Source organism: Passer domesticus, chromosome 1 (assembly GCF_036417665.1).
Source record: "Passer domesticus isolate bPasDom1 chromosome 1, bPasDom1.hap1, whole genome shotgun sequence".
In the NCBI taxonomy this organism is placed as follows: domain Eukaryota; kingdom Metazoa; phylum Chordata; class Aves; order Passeriformes; family Passeridae; genus Passer; species Passer domesticus.
Window position 1 is genome coordinate 115,623,628 of NC_087474.1, and position 23,360 is coordinate 115,646,987.

The 23,360-nt window shown below is 42.5% G+C and overlaps 1 long non-coding RNA gene across 4 annotated transcripts; it reads right to left on the reverse strand.

The window, feature by feature from the left end:
- Positions 1-1,486: 1,486 nt before the first annotated feature.
- On the reverse strand, positions 1,487-20,184 carry LOC135309483 (uncharacterized). 4 transcript variants are annotated; one of them, XR_010369749.1, is made up of 4 exons: positions 20,105-20,184; positions 7,105-7,263; positions 3,575-3,851; positions 1,487-3,350 (listed from the first exon to the last, which is right to left on the reverse strand). It is a non-coding gene; the product is annotated as an uncharacterized LOC135309483 (long non-coding RNA). The 4 variants fall into 4 exon arrangements; XR_010369748.1 differs by having other exon boundaries at positions 1,487-1,608; positions 3,094-3,851; XR_010369750.1 differs by having other exon boundaries at positions 1,487-3,779.
- Between the last annotated feature and the right edge of the window lie 3,176 nt (positions 20,185-23,360).

Genomic DNA, 23,360 nt, shown 5'->3' on the forward strand with positions numbered 1-23,360 from the left:
AAGCATCCTGGCGAGTGCCCAGTATGGTGCTGGGGCTGTGTGCTCCTCTCTGACATCGCCATGTCCCCACAGCACGTGTGCATGGCCTGGTGGCCTGGATGGGCCCTTGACAGCATGTGGCACGTAGTCCTCACACTCCTTTGTCACCTGCTCCTAGCACTGTAACAGGAGCACAGATGGATATGGTGGGGAACAACACATGAGATCACAGCAATTCAGCCTTCCGGAAAGCTTAAGGGAAAAGTTTCCTGACACAGCTACATGAAGAATCCACTTGCTGAAGCCTCCTTACCTTGAACAGGCATTCCCAGACCATGGAGCTCAGCACTTCACAGGCTTGAGCAGCCCCTGGACCAGCAAAATGCCCTACCAGGTTCTGCAGGCCACTGTCAGGAACCTGGGGGTAGTCTTTTGACCTCTGCATGGTGGCATCCTGGCAGCTGCTTTGGCAACTGTCCTTGAGGAACCATGGTAGTCCTAAGGGACAAATGCTGAAATCCTGCCCAGTCTGCCACATACCTAATCCAGACAAGTCCTCTGTGAATGAAAGGAAAATTCTGGTTGAGGAAGAGCAAGGGAATTGTCTTGGGATGACTTTATGATGCATGTATCCTGAGTTGTTTGTTCTGTTTATGCTGGATATTAAGTTCTGCACCTTTAAGGCTGGTTCTGAGAGTGAAGGGGGAGAGATGAAGAGAAGAGCTTGTTTTCAGAAACTGCACTTGCTGCCCCACATCCTTCACACAGACTGTGCTGTCTGCAGCACATACCGAGAGAAAGAGCTCTCCTTTGCTTTTAGTTAGTTTTTTTAGCTAGCTAAGCCAAAGAAGTGCCTTGGACTGAAGCTTTTCTTTTTCTTGGAACTGATCGGCCCTGCTCTGGACTGAAAACCCAGAAAAACATAGAGAGCTCACACCTGTGGCCCACCTGGGCCTGGGACGTGGCATTTTCCAGTGCAGTAGGGATCGATAAGATACTGAGCGAGCTGAGCTACACTCCATCAAAAGTACTCTCTCTCTGAATTTACCATCTCTTCAGAACAATGAGAGGGTCCATTGTTTAATATTATTCATTTTTACCATGTTTATGAATACTTTTCTTGTTAAATAAACAGTTTTTTCCACTTTTCTTGAAGGAGGTTTATGTCTCCCAAATGGGCTTGGATTTGTTTTCTAGAGGGACCCCTTCAGAGGTTTCCTCCCAAATTTGACCCAAACCAGAACAGGAAGCAACTTTCCACTAAGTAAAACATTGAAAACAAATTTGAAGAGACAGAGATTATATGACATTACTCCCAGGTACTGAAGGTGTAGACTAGCTTAGAAACAAATAAGAGCTTCTCAAAGCAGTTGTTTTGTATTTACAGAATGTTTTTCATTCTAGAAAATGAAAGCATTATAACTTACTAAAGAGTCCTGCAAAGAAAGATCTGGTTTTCCCAGACCTAAAGGAAATCATATGTACCTACCGATTAAGAATTAGAGCAACATTTAGGACTGGAGGCTTTTTTTCCTTCTTTTTTGGCACTGCCAGGTGAAATTAGGGTTAAGCAAAATGTAACTTCCCAAATTGGAATTCATCCAGTTCATCCCTTACACTTATGTTGTGCTGCACCAAGCAAAGGGGAATAAAAATGACCAGGCTTCTTCAATACTTTGCAATAAAATGTGTTCTAATATTTACAATAAATCATTCTGTATCAATAGAAACATAGTTATGTTTGCACCACATTGCTTCCCATATTTCATCTAAAATCTCAGTACCCTAAGTTTAACACATCTCCTTTGTCTTATGCAGAGTTTGGCCAAGATTAGAATTCTAGTGAAATCCAGAAAAAAATCTCCATGATCTTCAGATAACAGAGTAATTCCATCTGATACCAATATTTCATAGATATTGAAAACATAGATCATTTATTTTGGTGACTGTTGCAGAGATTCCATTCTAAGGACCTAGCAGATAATAAACAAAAATTTCTTTGTTACTTACAAAAGAAGTTTCACAGTTGAACATACATCAAAGTCAGTTGCTGAGGGCATTATATATAATATGCTAAATCTGTAACAGATGGGCTATACAAGAGGCTGAAAAAGTGCTTGATTAGAGCTGTGTCTCTATTGCTCTACAAAACTTCCAGATGCCATCATGTTGTTAATAATCTGGGGATCTCTCTTCACCATATTGGACCTGCTTGTCAGCTCTGCCCAATTAGCAAAGATAGCTCCAAGGTATGAGCACAATTCCTAGGGCGGTGATTTTCAACATTTTTCAATTTGTGGACCCTTAAGGATTTATCACTGAAGATGTGGATCTCTGCGCAGCAAATGAAAACCTCTTGGCAGTGGGCATGCTGGTTTTGCTTACCCTTCCTAGTCCCCAAAGTAGGAGTGCTGGGACCCAGAGGAGTCTGCAAGCACACCAGACTGAAAAAGATTGTCTTAGGATAACATGTTTCTCATAAAGAAGCTTATGTTTTTCTTGGGTCTTCATAGCTGAGACTTGAAATTTTCTGCCACATGAGAGAAGTCATTAGTCCTAAAAAATCAAAGCATGTAAAGAAAGCCAAGGAGCCCTCTCAAAAATGTTTGGGAATAATATGCTCAAGTAATAATTTGTGGGGGTTTATTTTTTGCTTGACCACAGGAAACTTACAACTTCATTTAATATTTTGAAAACATTTTTAGAGTGTTCATGTATTGAAAGCAGAATAAATACCAGTACCTCAGCAGAACTGCCATTTAAATCAAATTAACTTTACTAATTAGTGAGAAAAAAAAACGGCATCTCAGTATCAGGAATAATTTGTGCTTATAGAACTTCACACTTCAGGTGATATACTCTGCCTGAGAGATAGCTAAGGAAGCAATGTACCCATCAAAATGGGAAATCAACCATGGCTACTAAATTTTTCAATTCACAAAGATTTTTTTTAAAAATACCCAATTTGCCCAGAGGACTTTTAAGTCTTCGAATGAAACTGAAGTCATTATATTCAAATGAGTGAGTATATAGAGTTAGCCAGTGATACTGAAATGATTTCTTGTTGGGTAGCTGAAAATAATGGATGGAAATATGCTTGTCATAACACAGTACCTGAGCAGTCGCGTTTAATTCACGGTTGCCAAGACTCTCAGGCTGCTTCTCTTTTTGACAGCTGAGACTGTGCAGTGGTTTATCTACTGGCAGGAGAAAACTTTCTAGCATCGGATGATAAGGAAAGAGCACTTGGATGCAACCTCTGTCACCTTGCCATATCGCAGGTACACCCACATCTGCCAGGAGCTCTTCAGCCCTCTTCTCCCTCAGGGGCATCACATGCAATGTGCAGCTGGTTGGCAACACACTGTGACCTGCCAGGGTGTGGAGTTGGGTTGTGGAGGCAGGGAGAGGCAGGGAAAGGAAGGGAGAGGCAGTTCCTGCTGCACGTTTTCTGGAGGCACAGGAGCAGCAGTTAGAGGAAAGCATGCATCTGTGTGAGCCTTGGTTTCAGTGCTTGGGCCTTTATGGGTTTTATGGCTGCATGATAGCATAATGATGCTGTAAATCATGCATAAAGGTCCTCTGGAGAATTTACCTTATGTAAGGAATTTCTCAGGCTGGGTAAAGACACTTCCATCAGGATTTGGCATATGCAACAGGAGAAAACAGACGGAACAGCGTGACTGGTAAGCCTTGGCCGATGGCTGTTGTTGTTCAAATGAGTCCTCAGGAATCAGGGCTCAGTTGGAGCAATGCAGAGCCAGTCTCAAGATGAATTCTTGCCAAAGATCTCCAGTAGCCTAAGAATATGGTGCAGAGACAGCTTAGAGTGATTATTAACTTCTCTCCTCATTCTGCCCTTGGTCGTTGTGCTGAGTCCAGGAAAAGGGGAAAGGAGAATTAGGAAATCTCTGCTTCCATACGTGTGAGTTAATAATGATTTGTCCATGAGGTTAAACAGTGCAAGAAATGGTGATCAATATTAGATGGTTGTACCTTAAAAGTGCAGAGGCCATTTGTGCATTCTGGCCTGCCATGGAGGGGACTACAGCACCATCAATAATTGATTCATAAACTATGCTTCTTATTCTCAAATGCTAGAGGAAGTAAATACAAATGAAATCTAAATTCCAGGTAGCAAAAAAAGGTCTTTCTTTAGCTTGCACTTGTTCTTTCTAAAATGCAGCTGATTTTTCTTTTAATTCTGCCTACATGACCTGCACATATTAGCTGTTCTTAATAAATCTATGCCCCTGGTAAGGGGGGGCATAAATTCAGGCTATGAATCTCTCCAGGCTGCACTGTCTCTGCAGATTATCCATACCATCTGACCATGGCAATAAGAAAACACCAGAGCATCCCAGAGCAGCACTTCCAGCAAATACAACCTTTCTATTGACACCCCATTACAAGCTGGATTTCTACTCCTTGTGCCAGTTACCAAACATTTAATCCACACACATTCAGCAAGTAAGTTTCTGGTTTTGACTTTTGATATTAATACATCATGCTAACAAAATTTATCCTTCCTTTTTTTTTTTTTTTTCCTCTTTTTTTCTTTTTTTTTCAATAGAAGTGGTTCTTGAGCTTGGCAAGGATTTTCAGCTAATGATGCTTTCTTGAGGGAGAGAAACAGAATAGAGGTTTGGTTACTTACTGAGCCATCCATCATTTTGATAGTGAGACCTGGCCTAAGTCTTCCCTTCTTCAAGATGCTAATTTTCCACCTGCCCTTCTTTGCTCAGAGCAGGCCCAATCCTGCTCTTTTGGAAATCAATGGCAAAAATCCCACTAATTTCAGTGGATTAGTTCCAGTATCTCAATTTACATGTGATTAACAGTAATTTTGTCTACTTAGTGCTAAAAAAATCATAATCAAATTTACAATAAGCTGTGCACTGATTTTCTAGGGATCCCAGCTTATTTCATAGGCTTCTAATTTCAGTGTTTAATCACTTTTTGGTTCTAGCCCAATATGCATCAGCTGAGCATGGAATATGTTCCTAAAGCTCCCCACAAAGTTGCTGGTTTTGTAGTTGATGGAATACTGGAATACAGGATTTCTTCAATGCTGAAGTGCTAGAGTAGCTATGCTTGTCAGACAGACAGTCATCTTCCAGACACTTACTAGACTGAAAGCCTTTTTATACTTTATTTGCATTAGCTGAAGTGAATGGGCCATGCCATTCCAAGTTACATTATGAGTCCTAGGAACATAGGACAAATGTGAAGCCTGAATTTAAAAAACATGGAGTTGTCCTTGTAAAGGAGACACTTGCCTAAATTGAGAGGAGATTTCTATGAGTTAATCTAAACCCACCCATCTGGAATGGCCATGCTGACATGTTGGGCCATTCTAGTTCAAACAGTCATCAGTCAGCCAGGGATGATCCCTCTGAGAGTCCCATTTGTAGTCAAAATAGACCCCAAAAACCATAAACAAGAAGCTACACAGACCTGCCTTGGTCTGCAAGGTGCCCAGCACACCTAAGTGCTAGTGCTATGAGCCATTTCCTCACAATCTTCCTGGTAGTGGAGGATTAACAGCACTTCAAAGGATAAAATCACCAGGGGGTGATTTAAAAAAGATGTGACTGAGTCTGGTGCTCATTAAAATGAGGGACTAATTGCAGTGGTTCAACTCCAGTCAGGAGTGCCTGAGCAGGTGTTGTGTGTGCTTCCCCAGGCAGCTCACGCAATGCACCTGCACAAAAACTGCCATCCTGGTCTTGTTCTCCGTGGATTTATTCTGTGAGAAAGATTGCTATTAAGTGTTTGGCATCCTTTAGGGTAGGCTCTTCTGAGAGCCTTTCCAGAAATAGACATCCATTGTCCTACAGATTTGTATTGCTCCAAATATGATTTGGACATAGGTTTGCATAAGTGAAAGGTTACTGCATAAGGATAAGCAGTGAGCTGGATCATTAAAGGCCTGTTGGTGTTAATAGGTGAAGGACCTCGACTCTTATATCAATTTTGGCCTTCCCAAGCCTAACCAGTCCCTCCTTTCCCAGCCCTGTTCTCTGCTGGTAGCCTTCAGAGCTGCCATTTGCAAGATGCACCATGGAAACAGCAAGAAACTTTGCAAGTTGAGGGGATTTTTTCATATGCTTGCCTGGCTAAATACATTATTTGATACTTATTCTTTAATTTATGATAGTGAAAAAGCTATACCAAGCCCTGCATATCCGAGCTCATTGCTGTGACTCTTTCTGATCGCTTTATCAAATGGAACCCTTTCTTTGAGCTGTTAGCTAAATGTCGCGTGAAGTTCTGAGAACAAATTGTGCTGCTTTGGGACATTAACTTCACATTAATTTGGCTAATCACTTCTACTTGATAGAAGTTTGTTTGAAAAACAGGATACTGCAGCTGCAGTGAAACCTGCATGAAAAGTCATGTAGTAACAGCCATCCTCTCTAGTAGCGGGCAGTAAATTTGCAGGATGAGCAAATGCAGAGTCAAATATGAAAACACACAGAAAAAATGTTTTTGTGGGTGGCTCTGCATAACAGAATGGAGATCCGGATCAGGAGGAATTAGAAAAAAATTATCCAACAGAAAGGAATTAAAGCTTCAGCTAGGCTCAGCCCTTGTTAGCATGTTTTATTCTGCCCACGGACAAAAACATGTGCAGCATTGCCAAATTTTTTAATCAATTCCACAGCAGTTGTTGTCTGTTTTCTTGCACCCCAGTCCCTGAAATCAATAGATTTGTGTGAGAGCTCTCCCTTCCTCTCTTCCTTCCTCCTGTCCAGCAATCTGTAATGCTATCGAGAAAACCCCTGGAGACCCCGGCCCCTGGTGGTTCCAGAACCATAAGGCACGAAGAATATGCTAGTTTTAATATCCTGTGATTTTACTGCTAATCCCATGATTAGTAAGTGTTCAACATGTAATTTCTGAGTATTGAGAGTTCCCTCTCTTGGCAAGAGATGGTGGGCAGGGGCACAAGGAGCTGGGAAGGTGATATCCAACAGCTGCAGCCCTGAGCACATGATGAGTACCACTTCCAGTCATCTCCCCACCCATTACACAGGAGAGGCAGGTGTGGCTGGAAGGACTGGTTGCTCTGTATTTGTGTATGCAACCAGTTATCTACCATGCTTCACCTTCCATACTTACCCAGACAGCCATGGTGATTGGAGAGACCATTCTGTGGGAGACAGGTGCAAGCATGGAGTAGAAGAAATGTACTGCTGCACCCAGAGCTTTCAGCCTGTAGAAGGAGCAGTTCCCCAAAAGGCATGAGAACAGCAGATGATACTGCCTTGCTCTACTCCCCTGGTCAACACAAGGAAAAGAAAACATCATCAACATTTCTGCTTAGGTGATCTCCCCTGAATTCCAGTTCCCATGCTTAGCTCTCATGCTTGCTAGACATATTTCTTAATAGGAAAGATGCTATGTGGTATGGCAGATGTACCTCAGGAAGGAAAGGTGAGAGGCTCTGGTCAAACCCAAGAGGTAAATTATCTAAGAAACTCCACTAGCTAGAACCAACCGGGACAGTCTGAAATCTAAAGGAAAAACAAGAAAATCAAGGGGCTTGCTGGAAGTGACTCCATCCTAGAAGGCAGCCAAAGAACTTCAGTGGGCTCAGCTGGAAGCAGAAAAATCCTTCTCCCTCAGGATGTGAGGGGCAGACAGTGTTACCTGCTCTCTGCTCTGTGGTGGCAGGTAAAAGGTAAGCCAGGGAGGAGCTACTGCAAATGTAGATGAAACTTTGTAGACTAGACCCCAAGAGAACTGAGCCAAGGTCGAAACATTTTTAGAAGTGTGGGGCATGGGAGAAATTCAGCTTCAACATGTTTTGATTTTACTCAGGGCACTTTCAAGGTCTGCAATATAGAACTTCAACTACCACTCCAGGGGTTTGGCACTTTGCCTTTTTTCTGATAGTATCTACTTGCTGAATGGACTAGACACTGCTGTCATGTTTAGGAAAGGTCTGTGGGTCTCCATCCATTTTCAACTTGTTTCTCTTGCAGATCACAGAGGGTTGCCAGTTATGACTTGTCCTCAGAAATATGCTTTGCCCTCATGCAACATGCTTTCCTTCAAAAAGCTTCTACTTGCAATTGAACCTGATTTAGCAATCCTTCCTGCAGAGAGACAAGCAGACTTCTCCTGCTACCAAGCTTGGAGCCAACCAGCCCAGCCTACTGCTTGAAGCAGGAGCCTGCATTCGGAGCACAGCCAATGATAGCAGCATCTACAGAGTATCATCCGGCATCTTTTAGAAGTGCCAGGGCAAGGCTCAGGGTTGTGATTAGCATATGCTAATGACTGATTATAATATGTAAATGACACACTGGGTCAGAACTGCACGCCCATTCAAACTAATGAACTGTGCACTTTTTTGTAAGTGGCACCAGTAATTGGGCGCATCATTTTTCTGTTGCTGCTAGGCAGAGAATAAGGAAGCCATCTGTAACGACAGGCCAATGTTTGCAGCAATCCCGTTGAGAAGTAAAGGCAAGGACTGCTAATTTCCAAGTGTCCAGCAGGGAACCAGTACACATGCCTCCAGTCACCATCGTCACAATCCTTAGTATCTGAGCATGTAATTATATGGTCATATTTTTAGAAGAGAGCAGCATTAAAGATAACTGTTGAAAACTCCTGGCCAGAGCAGCATGCAGAGATCTATTTGAGCACCTACTGCCTAAAGTGCAGAACACCTGGGTTTTGAAAATGCAGTTGTATGTGACCTTGCTGTAATGAAGAAAATATTAATATCTCATTTGTGTGGTCTGCTCTTTGCTCTCAAAAATAAATTCTCTTGTAAAGTTACAGCATTCTCTCTGAGGTAGACAAGTACACAGTTTAATATCAGAATGGATAGACTGTGAAACTTGACAAAACTTATTTATTTCAACCCTCACTATTTACTTATTCTCTCTATTAATTAAAATTCTTACTCAGAATCTTTATCAAGAATAAATTAAATATGAGGGGTTTTTTTGCAAAAAATCAGATACATTTTACAAGGGATATGATTATTCTTTTATCCTAATTTTAGATATGAAAACAAAGAACTGAAACAATTTGTGTTACATGTCACATGGTAGACAGCCACCAGAGCTTGCAATAGAATGGAAATTGCATGGCTCTCTATCTCTCCTGCAGATATTGCCCACAATAGCAGTAGAAGTATGGTGGGGTGACGTGAGCAGACTCCAAAGCTGACACTGCACAAGGCAGATCTTTATACACCTCAGGTTCAGGGCAGTATCAATGCAGGATATCCCAGACAGAAGCCCAAACTGGTAACTTCCCACACCTTTACACTGTGCCACATGGAGTTTCTTATTCAGCTTTTCGATGGTTCACAGATTCCTGCAGCACATTCTGGGTTTTGGTGCAGACAAATCCCATCCTTATTAAGGTATCCCATTGATGTCACTTTTGGAATTAGCTCTTCCATGCAGTGATTTTCAGACTCTCCTAGTTTTTTCTCTCTGTTGTTCAAACTACATATTTATATAAAGTCATTTGTGTCCAATCCTGGGTCTTTTTCATTTTTTCCATGCTGGGGAGGCATTTTGGGGACACAGGCATACTATAATGCCTTTTCTATTATAACTAATTTAGAAAGCTCATTAAAAACATCTATTAATCCTAATTCATCTGTTCACATAGTCATTCTGACAGTGAAGGTATTTCCCTTCTGGCAATTTTATTAAGTGCAAGGAAGAGATCAGTGCTGAGTTTTGCTGCTTCTAAGTCATCCTAGAACACAGGATGTGCACATCATCTTCAATAGCTTCATGCTTATTTGACTCAGATTGGTTGCTCAGAGTCCCCTTGTGGGTGGAAAGGTCAATAATGAGGCATGAGGGGAAAAAAAGTCTATTTTGACAAAACTGACCTAGTACAGCATTCCCAGAAAAACTCCATCAGAGGATATCTAGCAGGTTTTTGGGTAACCAGCAGTGAAAGGAATGGACAGCAAATTAACTGTTGTGATTTACTAAGCGAAAAAGCAGTCCTGTATCAGTGGGAAAACCCAGCAAATCTGGTAGCAATCTGCAGATGGCAGTGTTAAACCCCTTGCACATGGCTCTCACTTTTGATGTCAATAGAAATATCAAAGAGGTCAGGATTGGGCCAGAGACTCCTTATTTCAATATCTCTGAACACACAGTCTCAGTATAACATTGCATAAAACATCTCATGTTCCCAATATCTAAATACATAATTTGTGACTGATTGTATGTGTTTGCAGCTGGCAGTGAAGAGTGATATATTGTTAATGTCTTTCTGTAAGTGTTGGATGAATAGCTATCAAAACTCTACCATCTATATTGGCATTCATATAGCATGGTCTAAAAATACTTCAGTCTCTCTCACTAACTCACTCCCTCACTATCCTCTAAAACTAGAGGTTTTACTATTTTTCACGTCATTTGAATTTTTATTACATCTAAATAATAAAATGCATTATTAGGATCAATCTAAATCCATGGTATTTGCAGTTTTAGGATTTTCTCCACAGATTTGGCTCCACTCTCCAGAATCTAAGCCTTCCCTTTACAAAACTGAACTTTCTCTTGCCTTTCTGGTTGCAAAGGTATCTTGGCAAGATTTAAATGCTGTACCTCTCCAATATATGGCTTAGTGCTGAGCAGAGACAGATTGAACTCAAACTTTCAAGCCACATTCCATTTATAAAATTAAGTTTAATGAAAAAAAGCTTATTTGACTGCAGATAGGATAGTCATGCTAGCAATTATGTTTCAAATTCTTTATAACATTTGTAGGGCTTATTTAAAATAAAATTAATAGAAAATGAATGTGATAGATGCATTATTTTCCAGTTGCAATGAATTTGAATAATATGTAATAATGTATCAAAAAATAATTGCTGCTCTTAATCATAGGTTTTGCTTCAGTGCTATCTGCTTAAATGACCCTAAGTCATAGAGTACTTTGTAGTGTCTCTTCCCATTTCTTAAAAATTGAATTGCTCTTGCTAAATGAGTGGTGGCTGTCTCTATTCCCTCCCCACAGACCACAGAGGATGAGAAAGGAAATATTATCATGTTTCTATTTCAGGACATTTAGCTAGCTTTACAGATCTTCGTGACTATCTAGCTTGGAAATTCCCTGGTCAGACAGGCTGTGCTGCACCTGGCTGGGTGTAAGGTCCATGTAACTTGGAAATGGTGTCCCAGTCATTCAATTCACCAAGAGCAGTTTGGGACATGCAAGGAGCCAACCCCCTGGGTAGTCAAAACTACCCTGCCACCTCACCAGCAGGGACCAGAGGAGCACAGTCAATTATCCAGTACCGACAATTATCCAGTACCGACTGGCAGTGAGTGGAAAACCACTGCAACCCCCAGGCCTTTGGCATCCAGCCCCACATCTCATCTGAATCCTGCAGTATCCAGTGCAGGCAGTGACAGGGAGAGAAGACAACGTTACCATCTACTTCGGTAAGATACAGAAGCTGACATTTTGCAAGGTATCTTAAGGACAGAAGGCAGCTACAGGAAAAGCACATGGCCCATTCTCTGTTCAGACATCAAATGTATGGAGGCATCCCATCTCACATATGCAGCTCAGCCAAGTGATATGGAGCCAGATGCCATGACAGGCAGGCATCACACAGCAAGAGAACGAGGACCAAAGGTCCCATGGACTTGTTGATAGCTCACACCTGAAAAGAACCCTGCAGTCAAAAGGCATGGTTTCTCCAAAGACAGCACAGTCCTAAAGCAAAATAGGACAGTTCAAAGATCCTTAAACTCATGCGATTGGGTACTGGTAGCAATTCAGCCATGCCAGCAGAGACCCTTCTTCTGACAAACTTACCCTAAGCACCAAAATACAGGGGCTTTGTGTATTCCTCATGGTCTCAACTGGGAGAAGTAAAACACAACCTCCTTTCCACATTTCAAACACCCAAATCCCCTGAGAACTTCAGGCAGATGTCTGCTTATATCCAGGGTCTTTCAAATTGCCTTATGATCTTTTAAAAAGCTTTGTCTTACAACTTTTACTCTGGCATGTGTGAAGCATAGACCTGTATTTGGGTTTTCCATTTGGGAAGAGAGAGAAGCCAGAGGTTCAATCACCATGCTCCAGAGCTGTGGAACTTGCCTTGCAAAAGCTACACCTGGGACCTTCAGGAAGGCAGTCCCAAAAGAGCCACGTAAAGCCTGGAGGCCTGGCAGAACCCATTCATCCATAGTGTTGGCTTCATACCAGACTACTACTCTTGGCAGTAAAGTGTGCTGTGTATTTAAAAGGTGGGTTTTATTTGTTGAAAGGATTAAACATTTGTAAAATGTTTGACAAATCAAACCTTGATTCAAATAAAGATAAGATGGCAAAAGCACTGCATATATTCAATGCTTGGATGTCAAAAGACAGTTTAGCTCCAAAAATACTCCAAATCCACACCTTACTGGTTTTCTTTGCAGAAGTTTCCAAGGACTCCTAAATGCCCCTACGAAATGATACAAAGTGAATTGTTAACCCACAGAGCTCACAAGTCAGAGCATAGGCAATAATAAACAACCAAATAAACAGACAAGGAGTAGAAAGACAACTGGTTAAAGACAGCAGAGTTCCAGAAAACACTAATTACAGAGGTATCGATGTTCTCAGTAGGCTGCCATCTCTGCCAGCCCTGTTTCTCATGATTCATGCCAGAGAAGCAGGGTCAGTTTTGCCCCATATTCATCACTGATTTAGCATGAAGTACATATTAAAAAGATTTTTTACCATGTGCTCTGGCTTCACTTAAGTAAGAGATACGAAGCAGCCTTGAACCTATTAAGTGCAAAAAAAATACAGAGGTTTTCGCTGGATATAGAGTGCAAATTATCCATTCTGAGTCTCAAGGAAGCTAAGCTTAGCTAGCTAAACTGACCCAGGTATCAGCTGGGTTTTCTGAAGTTACATTGCATGGGCCAAAACCTGAAAATTCATCAGAATACCCACATACCAGAGTACTTAGGTGGCTAGTTAAATCACTAAGTCATTTACATTTTTAGCATTTACTGTAGAATGTTGGAGCACACACCTTCTGCAGTAACAAGAAACTGGGGGAAAATGCACAGAACTCATGTTTTCTGGGAAAAGCCATAACAGCATCCAGTTGCTTTTTCCTGGTACAGGTTTTGCAGTGTGTACTAATTCTGAGCAAATATGGTTTGGACAGGTTTGATACTGTTCGTTTCTTTGTTTTATGGTATGACTGTGGGAAATAGCCAGGTGATAAATACATTGACTAGCCATGGCTCTTGCCATCTGTACAAAGTTTGCTTCATTTTTCCCTCTTTACTGGTTAAATCCCATCAGCTTATTCCCGTCAGTCAAAGCTTATGTGAAGTAGTGATCCAGTCAGCCTCAGGCTAGGTAAAGCAGTGTTTTGGCCCCGTCTGACTTTGGTTGTATTGTGTTACCTGTGATATTCTCTAACCAAGAGAGAATTGCAGAGCTATTGAGAAGTGGAGCACGGGCTCGTCCCACCACAGCAGCCTGCTTCTTGAGAAGCTAGCAGCTCTAGACAAGCTGAAAGTGAAATTTTAGTATGGTCTTGGCAGCGCTCCATTGGCATGGCCCCAGATTTACACTACTGTAACCAAGATCAGTGCCTGTGCCAGCATCTGTATTATATTAAAGATAAATTGGACAAGATGTGTTCATATCTGAACTAAACTCAGCAAATAAAAAATGAACTTAACAAAATAAAATCAGATGGTCTGACTCATCCTCTTTTGAGAGGTCCCGATAAAATATGGCTGTTCCAGAAGCTCTGATGTGATCTTAATAAAAGATGACACTGTGAAAAAGGCAGGGGGGGAAGCACGGCAGGCGGGAAACTTGACAAAAAGAAGTTTTCACTGTGCCTGGATCCCAGCTCATATAAATGGAAATAGATGAGAAACCTCAGCTTCCTTCATTGACATATGCAGCATAAAATCACTGCATAGGCAGAACACTGTGAGCATGCCCAGTAGGTAGGCACCAGACTATAATTTCTTGTTCAAAATACCAAAATGCACCAGTTTAACTATAAGAATGATGACATGATATGAAACAGGCATGAACTAAAGTACAAAACAGGAGGGATGACTGGAGCCCACCTCCTCCTACTTCCAAAAAAGCTGCCTAATCATTAGCCCGGGGAGTCATGCTTTCACTCGCCTTTTCTCCTTTTCTCAGTGAATTCAAACCATTTTTCTGCACAGTGGTGCAGCTTCATGAGGAGTGGTAAAGCATTCCCAGAAAAATCTATAGTCTAATGACTAGAAGTGTGTTTGAAATCTTTCCAAAGAGGATAGAAACCGAGTGTGGATTTCCTATTTTCCAACCCCTAGGCTGATGCAAGACAGAAATGGTGATCGTTGGTTTTCCTCAAGTTTTTTAAAACACAGTGAGGCCTTCAGAGAGTTTTACAAGGAACTTGGTCTGGCCAGGCTGCACTGGCCAGCACACACTCTGAAAGCATCTCCAAGGGGCTGATGTGTCCTGTTGTTTGATCATTACTGTGAAGGAAGTGGTTGGGCAGACAATTTGTTTTCATACCATGATGGACTGAAGGAATGGTAGCTAAGAGGGAGAGAATATGAGCATAACAGTAAAGGTAGAATAATCTACTTCAGAACCACAGAAAGTACTTTTGGATGCCAGGTAAAGGAGCAGTCACAGCCATATCCCACAGTGTCTTATTTAACTGTCTGCTTGCTGAGTATTTGGCCATATCATTTAAATAGCAATATTCCTTCATCTGTCTAATTTTACATACCTGTGTGTCATCTGTAAGGGTTGTGTCCTCACATCTGGGGACAGATGTGTCCTCACATGTGTGTGAGTGTCCTCACATTCCTCTAGGGGACAGTCTCTCCTGATGCATGCCTTGGCTCCCACAGACATCAAGCCCAGGAGCAGCAGCCAGAGTGAGACCACAATGTCCTTGAAATAATTCTACTCTATGGAAACTGAGGATGCAGATAACACACAGGAGAGGGATGCACTCTGCAAATGGCCACAGGTGAGATCAGATGCAGCCAGAGAATCCAAAGGATCAGTCAAATGGTTTCACATGGAACTTCCTCTCCGATGGCACTTAGAGCCTTGCCGGCAAAGCCAATGTCCTTTAGGGCTTGAACCCAGGACACTGAGTGTAGGAGTGTTCCCATGTGAACTCTGGCAGTTCCTTATCAGTAAAAAGAGAGGATAACACAGCAAGGCATGAGAAGACCTTTGTAATGGGGTCATTAAGATCAACAGGAGAGTACATTCACAAATATCATGACAACATTGTGGATACTAAGTGCTATCTAAAAAATGCACTCCTGTCTAAGTGCTAGTATTAGACAAGGTGCATTCTTGTCAAATACTGTTTGGTCCAGTAATTGAAAAGGATCATTAAACATTTACTGAAAGTCAAACTGGAAACACAAGGATGAATGGAGCTGTACTTGAATACCCCATAGCTGTCACTGATACCATAGATTAAGTGGCAGCACATTACAGGTTTGCAGGAGAGGAGAGTCAGTCTTCACATACACACATACATGCAGCTAAGGAAGGTGACATTGAAAGGAGATACTTTTGCATGTGTGATCATACTCTGTGATCTTGCCTTAGAGCACTGGATGTCAAGTTGTAGCAAAGCATCGATATTTGCACTCCATTCATACAGACACACCTACAGATTTATTTCACATGAATATCTGATATGACAACAGATTTGATATCAAGTAGGCAGAGATTGAATTATTTAATTGTTTTCCTGGAGTATTTTATTTTTTATTATTTAATGAATGCTGACTTTGTGATTGGAGCTGGACAACCACAAAGTAAGCCTTAACTCCAATGTGCTCATGAGCTGACCTAATGAAGTCATAGAATGCTAGAATGGTTTGGGTTGGAAGGGACCTTGAAGACCACCTAGTTCCAACCCCCCTGTTATGGGCAGGAACATCTTCCTCTAGACTGGGTTGTTCAAAATTCCATCCAAACTTGGTCTTGGTTTGCCTTCATGGCTTTGAGGAATTCTAGCCTCCATTAAATTCTAATGCATCATGATGTCTCAACACAATCTTCAAGATTAACCAGACTGGCACCAAACCTACAGATGAACACTGAGATGGTCTCCTGATAAAACACACCATGAATCAGTGTCAAATCCAGGGCCAGAGTTTCTGCAAACTCCCATCTCCATTCTCCCGTCCTCTTATCAACCCCTTAGCTGCAGCAGACAGAACTTTTCTCAAGATTTGATGTGACGTATTTAAGATGTGAAAACAACAGAAGAAAAATTAAAATGTTTGTGATCCATTATGCAGAAGGCTCATATTCTGCATGAAAATATTATTTACTTGAGTTTTCTATTCTAAAACTTGATTTTGTATTCAAGATTTAAGGTCTCCATGGAGGTGGAAAAACACTTTGAGACTCTGAGGCTTTGAAATGCTGAATTGCCTTGTATAAGATAAAATCGATATTTGGGAAAAAAAAGCAAAGTGGAAATTAATGTTCTTGTAATAGGTGAGTAGCTTTTACACAATTATTTCATGGTGATAGACTTGGTTTTGATGTAGCTTAATTAGCAGAATATAAATTATATATGTTTTTTTAAAGATGTGCATATGTATATTACAAGATTTTTTTATTTCATTGTGGAGCAAACCATTTGATGTGGCTCTGCAAAAAGCTCTAATACACATCAAAAAGCAATCAACAAACTCTTTGAGTACATCAAGCAGGATAATTTAGATGGTTTTTAATCAGGATTATGAAAATATAATTAGGTGGTTTCATGTTGGTTGGTGAGTGCATAGGGAAAAGTGATTCTCCAAACAGAAAAATATGGATAACATTACCCAGGAGCCATGAAACAACCACACACACATGCATACACAAACTAAACAGAAAAGACTTCTGGCCTGCTTCTCTAGTAGATCAGCAGGTAACATGTTTAAATAGAATGTCATTTGCTTTAGGATGTCAGGAAGATTCTTATTTAACAGACAGATTACACAGAAGGAGCTTTGGAAAAATGCCCCTTTTTAATGTGCTTGAAATCATTAGTCTGCAGTTTAACAAAATAAAATCCTCTTTTCAGAATTTAGTCAATGAGCAGAAGATGCACTTTGGGTCTAATCAAACTAGAGTTTTACTGAAGGAAACAAGAGAGTGCTTTAACTATGTCTGGGCCTCTAGTACCAGAGCAAATGGCACATCTGTTTGCAGGGTACTCAGGTGAAGCCTCCTCTCTTCAACCACTGTAAATGCCTGCCATTCCTTAATTCCAAGGAATACTGACTAAAGACTCCTTTCTTAAGAGCTGCCACATCTAACCAACCTCATCTTTGCAGGTTCTCTTCTCACATTCTCATTGCTCAAAGCTTCCCTGTGGTTTCAGTTCTTTTTGATGTGCTGATCCTGATCTCTGTTTCCCAAAACCTAACTTTTCTCTACAGCATTTGATTAATCCTGAACACTGTGTGCAATGTGCCATGATGTTCACCCACTTACATCAAAGTATCTTAAATATCTGAAGTGTTATTCTCGAGTCCTTTACTTTTATGTGCTAGCATTACATTTCTGGTTGTCTGTGAGCACTGAGCAGATGTTCTCGCTATTCATAGATCCATCTTCTGGCTGGATGTAGATAATCCATAACCCCACAGTACCCTCAGAACATGCCTGTCTGTACATAATCCTCACACCAATACTCCTTCTGTCACGTTCTTCCCTCATCTGACTGGTTCTGGCAAAACAAGGTTACCATTGTCAGCTTGCCAATACATTAAAAAATTAGAGAGAGACATTTTTTACCTTTTGCTGTAGTGAAAACTGCCTAGTTTGTCCTTTCTCTTTTTTGCCTCTCCTCACTGGGTCCTATTTCTTGTGCCGAGAGAGTGATTATCCCTGTAGTGATGGCTAGAGATATCTCAATAATCTCCTACAGTCTTATGTGGATCTCTAACAAATACGCTCTCCACTTCGCACCAAAGGCTAGATCTGTTTTCAGTGACTTAGAGGAAATGTATTTCATACTGTTATAGTGATTTAAAAAACATTTAAGATGGTTTTTTAACACTCTGATAATTTTTTTTAATTTAGATACATAATTTTGATAGGAATCCTATTGAATCATATATTGGTGGAAGAAAAAAATACCAAGTTGTAGATGTCTGAAAGTGGTTTGGGGCTTTTTGCCAGCTAAACATGAGTTAACAGTGTGGCCTTGGAGGCTCTTATGAAAGAAAATGCCACTATTGAGTCAGTCAGTCTGAAGTCAAAAGTAAAGTACTTATGTGCTGAAATAGCAATCACAGAACACAGTGTAGGTGAAAGTCAAGAGTTTGGTTTTTTAAGACTAAATGAAACAGCAATTAAGTGCCCTTTAATTTAAGGGCAAAGGGAACAATAGAAGTCACTGACCAGAGCATGGCTCAGTTTTGCAAGGCAAGGGCAAAAAGGGCAGGAGCAGAGAGCAGACCAGCAGCTCTCCTAGGTGAAGTTGCGAGTGAAACAGCTGGGGGAGTTGCATGTTGTAGGTGGATGTGTGAGGGAATGAAAAATAATGAGAAAAGGGAAGACATTAATAAAGCCACCTGCAGAAGTGGAATGGTGCAGTGTCAGGTGGTGAAACAAAAATACAGTTCTTCTTGGCTGAATGCTCCCTAAAAAGAGACTTACACTTCCAAACATGGAACTACTCAGCTTGCTTCTGCCTTGCTGTAATAGTATTTTGCTGTAATAACAACCTCTGGAAATAAACAGGGCCTTTCGCAAAGAAATCCTGGGCTCCTGTCATCCTCTTCCATTCCTAATGCAACAAAGACAGCAAGGCCCAGATTTTGGATAGCTACTCGCACCATGGGGACAAAAATACTAGCTGGCATCAAAGCCTGTGCTGCACAGATTAGATCTTCTTATCAAGAGTTAGAGAGATGAAGAACTACTGCTCTCTGCCCAGGAGGATGGGGTCCATGCCTTCCCATGTGCTGTTTCAGGCAGCATTGCTTTCTTCCTTTTGGAAGACTGCTAAGAACTCTGGCCTGAGCTGTTAGTACTGAAGTGAATGGGAGTTTTGCCATTGACTTCAAGGAGACAAGAAGCAAATCGGGCCCTCTGCTTGCAAATCCAGTCTTTACAGTCCTTTCCAAACACCAAATAAAACTGTGCTTGGAAGTAATTTGAATGCCAGCAAGCTGGGCCAGTTTGCCATGGATTTCAAGGATGCCCAACAATGTAATGTTTATTAGGATACAAATAAAGTGTCTTCTTCACAGTGCAATGTGCAATTTCCTTCTCAGTAAAATATAAACGTGCCTTATGTGCAAACAATTTTATCATTTCTGTTTTTATGCCACCTTACTGACAAGAAACTCCCAGCTGTTATAATTTGTCTCATCCTTCTCTCTGTTGTAGAACCAGCCTTTGTTCCTTTTTGCAGTGCCAGGGACTTGCTGAGCTCCACCTGATGTGATTTGTCCAGGCATTAATAATGCATCTTCAAGATGCAAGACGCATGAATTCCTTTAGTAACAGATCCGCCGGCAGACTGCCGCACCGTATTGTGCCATTTTCCCGAGATGGGGGAGGCAAGAGGGCCGCACAGGCATCGTGCACCCGCGCAGGTCATCCGCCTTGGGAGCGAGGGGGGTCCTCTTATTACGAGGGGGTCACTACATCCTCATGACGAGGTCAGGCTGAGGATAATGAACATTACAGGAGACGTTCCTCCAGCAGGCAGGTCCTTACCCGCCATCCAAGGAATCCCTGTGGGACGACCTGAGGTGTCCACACTGACAGAGACTTTAGGCGAGCTGGCAAGCAGAGGTCTACTGCTGCCCCGGGGGTGAGAGCTGTCCCTAAACATCACCAAACCAAATCAGCTTTGCCTCCGAGCGCTCCTCTCAGCCTGCCCTTCCGTCGGGACACGGGTCGAGAGCTCGGCACCCGGAGGATGAGCTTTATGGGCGGTGTGTGCTGCAGGGGGAGGCTCGCCCTGGGCAGACACCGCACACGCCTGGTCCTCACCCACCCCCGGGGACCGCGGAGGGATCTGACGGCCACGTTCCGTACCAGATCACCGCAGTGCCGCTTTCCCCGTGCGCCAGTGTGTATGTGTGTGTGTATATACCTATATCTATATCTACAGATCTCGTTCAATCGATACGATCGCTCGCAGAGCCGCGCTCCCGCACCGCGGCTCGGCTCTGCCGGCGTAGCCATGGCAACGGCTCCGGCTCCCGGCGTGGGGCCGCCCGCGGCCGCGGCCCAGGCCCCGCCAGCAGAGCCCCGGCACAGCTCCCCAAATGAAGTGCCTCGGCACAGCCCCGGCACTGCCCCGGCCCCGCCAGCCCAGCCCGGGCACAACTCCCCAAATGAAGTGCCTCGGCCCCGCCAGCGCAGCCCCGACACTGCCTGCACAGTCCCGGCTCAGCCCCGGCACTGCCCCGGCCCCGCCAGCATTGTCCCGGCCCTGAAAGCACGGCCCCGGCACAGCATGGGCCCCATTGCGTGTAGACATTGTGTCCCCCAGGAGTCGCAGGTGTTGCTGTCAGTGATCTACAGGTTGCAGACCGCAGGCCCAGCCCTCCTCCTGCGGCTGTGTCTGTACAGGTACAATCTCTGCTCAGAGGGGCTTGGGGGTCCTGCGAACAGCAAGCTGTCCGTGAACCAGCTGTCCGAGACCAGTGGTGTACTGGGATGTATTGGAAGAGCGTTGCCAGCAGGTTGAAGGAGATGATCCTGCTCCTCTACACAGCCCTGATAAGGCCACCTCTGGAATGCTGGAATGCTGTGTTCAGTTGTGGGATCCCCAGTACAAGAGAGATGTGGAACTCCTGGAGTCCAGTGGAGGGCAACAGAGGTGACTAGGGGGCTGCAGCATCTCTCTGACAAGGAGTGGCTGATGCAGCTGGGCCTGTTCAGCCTCAGAAAGAGACAAGTCAGAGGGCATCTCACCAATGTGTATAAATATCTAAAGGGAAGGTGTCACGAAGATGTGGCCAGGCTGTTCTCAGTGGTGGCAAGCAATAGGATGTTTAATCAATAAGGCAATGGGCAGAAATTGATGAACAGAGGTTTCCATCTGAATATGAAGAACTTCTTTGCTGTGTGAGTGACCATGTACTGGAACAGATTACCAAGAGAGGTTGTGGAGTTTCTCTCACTGGAGATATTTAAGAATCACCTGGATGCAATCCTGTGCCATGTGCTCTAGGATGACCCTGCTTGAGCAGGAAGGTTTGACCAGATGACCCATTCCAGTCCTTTCCAACCTTAGCCATTCAGTGATTCTGTGATACACATGTACAAACAACCTATTTCCAACATTGGTAATGTTTTCAAGCTTCCCGTTGCAATGGTCAGACATCACTGAGGTCCTTGGGAGAGAGGATATCCTTTCCTACAGGCCTTGGCAATCAGCAAGGGAATCATAAAGCAACTCAGTATGAATGCAGTCAACACCAACAGCCAGCCCACTCTGCCATCTAAGCATTGCACAAAATTTGCCATCAAAAGCCACCAAAGCTGGTGCAGGCAAGCCTGGCACAGCTGTTTTGGTGTGGGCTGCAGCCAGCAGTCACCGTGGGTTGATGGATGTCGGTCATGTCCCCTCCACACACAAGAAGCATCAAGTCTGTGGGCTGTACTTAGGGTGACACTTTCCTCTGTTCAACGGACTTTTGAATATTTCAGGAAAAGATATGCAGCTTCTTTTCATGTTCACAAAATCACAGAATGAGTCAGGTTGGAAGATATCATAGTGGGTCACCTAGTGATCCTGGTCAACCTCCCTGTTCAAGCAGGGTCATCCTAAAAGCACATAGCACAGGCTGTGTCCATATGATTTTTCAGTGAGGGAGACACCACAATCTCTCTGGGCAATCTGTTCCAGTGCACAATCAACCACACAGTATAGAATTTCTTCCTCATGTTCAGGCAGAGCTTCCTGTGCAACAGTTTCTGCCTGTTGTCTCTTGTCTTATTGATTGGCACCACCACCGTGTCCATGCTTTTGACACCAGCCCTTTACATCCTTACCATTAATGTGGCCCCACTCTCAGTTACCTCTTTTCGAGACTGAACAGGCAGTTTTTCTTTTTATATTTCTAAAATCACATTGCCATATTGTGTTTCTTTTTAAATAAAGGCCTTCCCCGAGGCTGTCAGTTGGGAAGAATATAAAAATTATCAGTGTGTCTCTGAGACCAGTGAGGTGCCAACAGGTAGAGGAATAATGATAAAGATAGGAAAGGAGGACAGTCTCTGGGAGGATCATTTTTAAGAACCCAAGGAAGACAAAAATGAAACAAAACCCTTCATCCTTTAATTGGACAATAGTTTTCCCATTTTATCCACAGTGAACTTTAAGAGATTCTTTTTTATTTGAGTCAGAATATTTCTGTTGCTTTCAATAGGAGTTCAACAGGGTTTTTGCATACACATAGTAGGAGAAATGTCTGTACCTAAATTTATATTTAAAAAGACAGTGAAACAAATACTCCTGTAAATTTTGTTTCCAAAAAGCTTCCCAGCTGTCTGCAGAAGTCATCTTGAAATCACTTTAGATTTTTGGAGACTCTGCACCTACAGACCAGAAAATATAGACTGGGATTCTACTGATCCTTCATGAACAAACTGAATTAGAACTCACAAAAACTCTAATACACCATCCAGTCTGTAAGCAAGACATAGGCTAAAATATATTCAGATTAACAAGTCACAGAAGAATTTATGCAGCGAATAAAATTAATAGAAATTAAAATGTGGTCGTTGATCAACCACAATTAGGAAACAGAGCTAAATTCAACAAATCAGCTGTTTGCAACTAATAGTTTTCCTAGGTCTCATGATAGATGTGGGCAAATGTTGACTTACTAATTATGACAACAGAACTGAAGAGAGAGGTGAGAAATCAAAATTAACTAGTGCCTTTCCTGAATTAGTGTCAGAATCTGTTGACACAGGTCTGCAGCGTTGCCATGAAATGTCCTGAGTTCACAGGATGGGCTTTTTTCAATATGTGGTTTGTAAAAGTCTGCAAAATCTTGATTTTCTCTCTCTCTTGATATAAGGAAAGAAAAAGGCATAATTTTTTAATATTAAAATTTGACTGAGTTTGGACAACTGAAAAAGCGTTGCATGCTGTGAGATATCTAGCAGTCTTTCTAGCTCCATCATTTACTGCATTTTGAAGAGAAGAAATGTACCAGGCTCCTGTGAGTGGTGAGCTGTTCTTGCAGATCCTCCAGCATATCAAAGGAGAGGAAGGTTTCCACCGGGAGAGACAAGAAAATAGCCAAAATATTACCTGACAGATCTGGCCTTGCATCAGGTTGGGTTCAGACTCAGAAGTTATCAGAGACAGTGTTAAGGTCCCTATCCAC